The 6,000-nt window shown below is 41.1% G+C and overlaps 1 pseudogene; it reads right to left on the bottom strand.

The window, feature by feature from the left end:
• Positions 1-4,482: 4,482 nt before the first annotated feature.
• LOC101962631 (prohibitin 1 pseudogene) lies at positions 4,483-5,505 on the bottom strand (annotated as a pseudogene).
• Between the last annotated feature and the right edge of the window lie 495 nt (positions 5,506-6,000).

Here is a 6,000-nt window from a genome sequence, read left to right on the forward strand (position 1 = left end):
GTTACGATAAGGTTACCCTCTGGGGCCATAGGATAAGATACCACCATGGCTGTTTTGTGGGATCTCCTGTAAAGCATCTACACATACACGTTTGTTTAATGCCTATAATCCAGAGAAAAAAATAATTCCAAGGACAGAAAACGGGACCCTAAAAGCTGGTAGGTCTTCGACTGGCAAAAAATTGAGTTTTCCCCTAGAATTTCTAGGACTTGAACGAAGGACACATTCCTGGCCCAAGGAAGAAGAAAACCTACAAAAATTTTAAGGATACATTGGGACTCGTAGTAGTTTCAGAAAGTTGTATCTAGTGAGCTAGTTAAAAAGTTTCACATTTTTGTAGCAGGAGGAGCAGTACCAGGGATTGAACTTGGGCACTCGCAGTGAGCCACCTCCCCAGCCTTATTTTGTATTTTATTTAGAGACAGGGTCTCATTGATATGCTTAGCAACTCAATTTTGCTGAGACTGACTTTGAACTCATGAACCTCCTTCCACAGCCTCCCCGAGTGTTGGGATTACAGGCATGCACCACCGAGCCCGACCAAGTTTTGCTATTTTAATTTCAATTGTTATCCTATTTTTTAGTAATACGTTAAGCTTAAGGGGAATAAAAGGAGTAAGTATTCTTCCTGGTCAGGAATGAAAGGAAAACAAAGTTCTAAAGGTAATGATAATTGTTGAGAGCTAGCTCCCCAAGGGGAGAATGTCAAGAGATGCAAAAATTTGGGGGCAGTGGGTGTTGCTCAAATGGTAGATCACTTGACTAGCATATGCACCCTGGGTTTGATCCCTAGTGCCACAAAAAAAGTAAGTGTATACATAAAAATTAATTTTCAGGAAGGCTTACAAACATGGTTGAGTCCACCGGGAGGATTGGTTGGCTAGCATCATAAACGAATGGTCTTTGGGTATTTGAAGTCTTGGGATTTAGTTCCTCTTGTGTTAATCATTTGCTTATGTGAACCTGATCAAGTTACTCTTAGCCATGGTTTATCTGTAAAGTGAGGCTTAATAAAATGTACAGCATTCAGTTTTGTTTTCAAGTGCAAGAAATAGTTTACACAAAGTATTTAGCATAGCTTGAGGCATAGAATATATGCTTTAAAGTGTTGGTGCTAGGGATCAATCCATGCTGGGCAAATGCTGTGCCACTGAACTATACCCCCAGCCCCAACAGGGTTTTTTGGTTTTGGGGTTTTTTTTTTTTTGTTTTTTTTTTTACTTTTTCATTTATTTATTTTTATCATGGTCTTCATCAGATCTGAAGACGAAAACCTTCCTGTTTACATAGTGGTGTTCTCAGCTTTCCAATATGTCCATTACTTAAGATCATAATTTCACATTCTCTTATTAGAATTTATACTTTGAGTATTTGTCTAAAGAAACAATAAAAGATGAATGATAAATTAATTTATTAAGGCCTTTAAGTGAATCTGTTCACTATAGCAGGGGTCAACCATGGTTTGATTTTTATAGTTTTATGGGAACATTACCATTACCTATTTGTTTGCATTCATGGCCACTTTAATGCTCCAACTATGAACTTGAAGATATGCCCAAAGGCCACAGTATGAGCCTCAGAGTTTGCTGACTCTTGTGCTGTCATTAATAAACATTTAAAAAGAGCAAATTATGTTCTTTGATGCATCTGGTCGTCATGGATTGGTGAACACTTGCCCTAATTTGTCATTCCTAGAAAATTTTATACCTCAAGGTATGATGAAAAAGTCCTGTGCTCACAAATGAAAACTGCTGAAGTGAACATCTTCCAGAAAGGTCAATGAATAACTTTGTGGTGGCGGGGTGCAAGGAACGGGGGTGGTGGTTACTGGATATTCAGAAGCACTTTATCATTGAGCTATATCTCCAGACCCTTCTAATTTTTTAATTTTGAGACAAGGTCTTGAAGTTTCTCAGGGCCTCATTAAATTGCTGAGACTGGCCTTGAACGTATGGTTTTCTTGCCCCAGCTTCCCAAGTCTGATTACAGTTATGTGCCACTACACGTAACCTAATGAACCCGTTTTTAAAGCAATGATTCTCAAGGCTGGGGACAGGGTATATACTGTTGGTGAGGGGAAGATTCAGAATGACTAGTTATTTCCAGCATTTTTTGAAATTTTAGGTACAAAAGTGGATTTGGGAATTTTATGTTTTGTTTATCAGAAAATAGCATGGATTTAAAGATAGTTTGTAAATACTACTCTTGCTGGGCACAGTGGTACATGCCTGTAATCCCAGCAATTTATTGAGGCTGTCTCAAAAAGGGCTGGGGATGTGACTCAGTGGGAAAATGTCCCTGGATTCAATCCCCAGTGTCCTCTCCTCCTCAACCTCCCTCCCCCACAAAAAAAGAAAAACTACTCTTACAGAACCGAGACTTCTTTGCTGCCCTGGAGATTCTTTATGGAAAATAGCTTCATGTTGTATCTTCTGGAGCTACAGTTAAACAAACAAGACCTTGGATAAATTTGGACACCTCCAAGAAGAAAAGAACATGTTTAGGGAAAAATTGGCTACCCACCCCAAATCATACTTTAAATAATTAGTACTTCATTACAGAGGGAATAGAGTACTTTAACTAATAATTTCAGTATAGTTTTTCATCTCCTTATCTGTCAGGTTAACTGTGAGGCACATAGTATATTTGAAAAATTGCTTTTAGAAATAAGAACAGTTCCAGGGAGGGAATATAGCTCAGCTGATAGAGTGCTTGCCTCGCATGCACAAGGCCCTGGGTTCAGTCCCCAGCAACACACACACACACAAAAAAATAAATGAACAGGACAAGGATGAGGATTTCTACCTCCAGGAAGGATTTCTGGTTCTCGTGCTGGAGATACTACCAAACCATCTTAACTTAGGTTGAAGACTGGAGGTTGCCTGCATCATCCAGATGATAACAACCAGTTGTCAAGTCCACTTGAGGACTGGTTTACTTTTATCTCTCCTCTATATTGAAGGTGTAATACTTTGGGTTTCCAGCTTACAGTGTCTCTGATTGAAGTTTCCCACCTTTAGGTTCCTTTGGTTTTGATTTTAGTCCACTTCAGTCCATGAGGTTTAAGAAGACTTCAGAAAATTAATATCAGGTATGTAGGGCTGCTTCCCAATAGGCAAATGCTTTAAAGGAAAAAAAACAGGGCTCCAAATTCTCTTTTAGACTTTGACTCTATTATTCTTCATTATCTTTAGCCTTTTGATGCTTTTAGTAAATTATTGTTTCAGCTGCCTGGTTTTTTTGTTTGTTTGTTTGTTTTTTGAGGGGAGAGAAGTATAGGGGATTGGAACACAGGGCTTCACCATAAGTTAAACATATGCTTTATCCTTGAACTATGCTCCCAGCCCCTCAACTGCTTTTTAGTTGGCTTTAGCACTGGGTTGATCAAATTTTTTCATACTCCATACTCCAGTCCTAGAAGTGAAAGTTCCCATGGGTTCCTTATTTCTTTGGAGCTGTGGTTAGTAGGTGAAGGCTCTTGACCTGGCTTGATATTCAACTTTCTTTTTTTTTTTTTTTTTTTTTTTTTTTTTTTTTTTTTTTTTTAAAGAGAGAGTGACAGAGGGGGGAGAGAGAGAGAGAGAGAGAGAGAGAGAGAGAGAGAGAGAGAGAGAGAGAGAGAGAGAGAGAGAGAGAGTTTTCAATATTTATTTTTTAGTTCTCGGCGGACACAACATCTTTGTTGGTATGTGGTGCTGAGGATCGAACCCGGGCCGCACGCATGCCAGGCGAGCGCGCTACCGCTTGAGCCACATCCCCAGCCCCGATATTCAACTTTCCTTCATATTAATGGGATGCAAGTAGGGAAGGACATGTTTATATTGCCTTTGTTTCTCAACCTTTGAGTAACTATTACTCGAGTCTTCTTTGTTCTGTATTTGGGGAGGACAATATTTGAGTTTTTAAAGCCTGGCAAGTTCTGTGAGTAGCCCTAGTTTGTCTTAAACCCCTTGTGCCCTTGGAGTTAAAGATTGAATGGTACAGGTAATGGGCCAAGAAAAAGAAAGTAGCAACAGTAATCAGGAATGTACAGTTCCAACAAGGTTTCAAAGGGTAAGAATATAGCTAATGTAGGCAAAATTAGGAACTGGGACTTGAAGTGATAGGAAATAGTGGTGGTGTACAATGAGGACCTTGTTTAGCCAGAGTAGAAAACCCATGTGGATCCTGGGAAGAGAGTTTGGAAGTAAGTAGGACCTACATAATAAAGGGCTTTGACTATTAGGAGTTTCACCCTTGACAGATTGACCATTAAGAACCTAACAATTTGGCCTGAGAATATAGCTCAGTTGATAGAGTGCTTGCCTTGCATGCACAAGGCCCTTGGTTCAATCCCCAGCACCACAAAAAGAAAAAAAAGAAAGAAAAAAACTAATAGTCTGGGCTAGTCAGAAGTAATGAAGACCTGTACATTGATTGGGAAGAATGATTAAACATGGTGATACTTTAAACTGGCTAAGAACATTGCTCTTTGTGTGTGTGTGTGATTTTACTTTTTATTTCCTTCACTTTTTAAGCCAATCATGAAATTTCACAGTGATTTCTGGGGTAGGGGCAGAAGAAAGATGGTATTCAGAATCGGGGCTGTGGCCCAAGTGGCCTGAGGAGGTGCGGACAGGGCACCCTCACTGGGGCAGTTGGAAGAGTACGGACTGCCCTGTTGGCAGGTAAGTGATGTTCCGAGAGCGAGAGCTGGTATGCTATGTTCTCGGTGGCTTCCAGCTTGCGCAGCTCAATCAGGCCATCACCTGCAGTGGCCAGTGAGTTGGCAACCAGCTCGGCTACCTTGGAGTCACCCTCAGCAGAGATGATGGCAGCTTTCTTTTGCTGTTCAGCCTTTTCCACCACAAATCTGGCCCTCTCTGCTTCCTGCTGAGCCACCTGTTTGGGTTCCACTGCTTCTGTGAACTCCTTCCCAAAGGTCAGATGTGTCAAGGACCCATCATCCAGGATGAGCCCAAAGGTTGCTGCTTGCTCTGTAAGGTCATCACTCACCTGCTTGGAGACCAGCTCTCTCTGGGTGATCAGTTTGCCAGCATCAAAACGAGCCACCACTGACTTGAGGATCTCTGTGGTGATGGACAGCAGCACTCGTTCATCATAGTCCTCTCCAATGCTAGTGAAGATTCGAGGAAGCTGACTAGCAACAGGTCGGAAAAGGATGCGCAGTGTGATGTTGACATTCTGCAAATCTTTGCTTCCAGTGATGACTGGCACATTACGTGGTCAAGAGCGGCAATCAAAGATAATAGGTTTCTGAACCCAAGGAATGAGAAAGTGAGTTCCTTCCCCTACCACAATGTCCTGTACACCACGGAATCGGTCAAAGATGACAGCTCTGTGCCCAGCATCCACATTATATAAGGCAGAGTTCACCACGCCTCCTGCAACGGCTAAGGCCAGGCCAAACTTGCCAATGGATTCAAACACTTTGGCAGCCATGTTTCCTTCTGCTGGACCCACTCAACACCTGCTTACACTCTGACCTCCACATGAATTCCCCTAAGAACATTGCTCTTAAAGAATCTTCCCAGTCTTATCTTCCTGGTCCCCATAACACATGTTCAGAGAGAGATTTTCTCTTAGTTTCATCTGTCTTTCCCCTTTACTTTCTAATCTAGTCTAATTCTATTAGCTACTGCTGGTCCCTTTTTTAGGAGTGGGAGAACATAGAGTCTCTTAAATTTACTTATTAAAGGCATTAATTAGCTCTTATATGGACTATTGAAGTTTTTCCTTTCATACTGTCCCCAGAAACCTATACTTTGCCCATCATCTTTATCTTTCATGGTGCTCCTATTGACCTCTGCTTGGAATTAAATTCCATTCTTGATAGATGCCAACTTGAGTGGTGATCAGCTTTCTGCTCCCTTCATCAAGACAGTTACCTATTCATTAGATAAATGTTTATTGAGCACTACTGTTTGCCAAGTATTGTTCTAGGCATTAGGAATATATCACTGAACTGAATAGACAAGGTCCCTGCTCTTGTGGCACTTA

Source organism: Ictidomys tridecemlineatus, chromosome 11 (assembly GCF_052094955.1).
Source record: "Ictidomys tridecemlineatus isolate mIctTri1 chromosome 11, mIctTri1.hap1, whole genome shotgun sequence".
In the NCBI taxonomy this organism is placed as follows: domain Eukaryota; kingdom Metazoa; phylum Chordata; class Mammalia; order Rodentia; family Sciuridae; genus Ictidomys; species Ictidomys tridecemlineatus.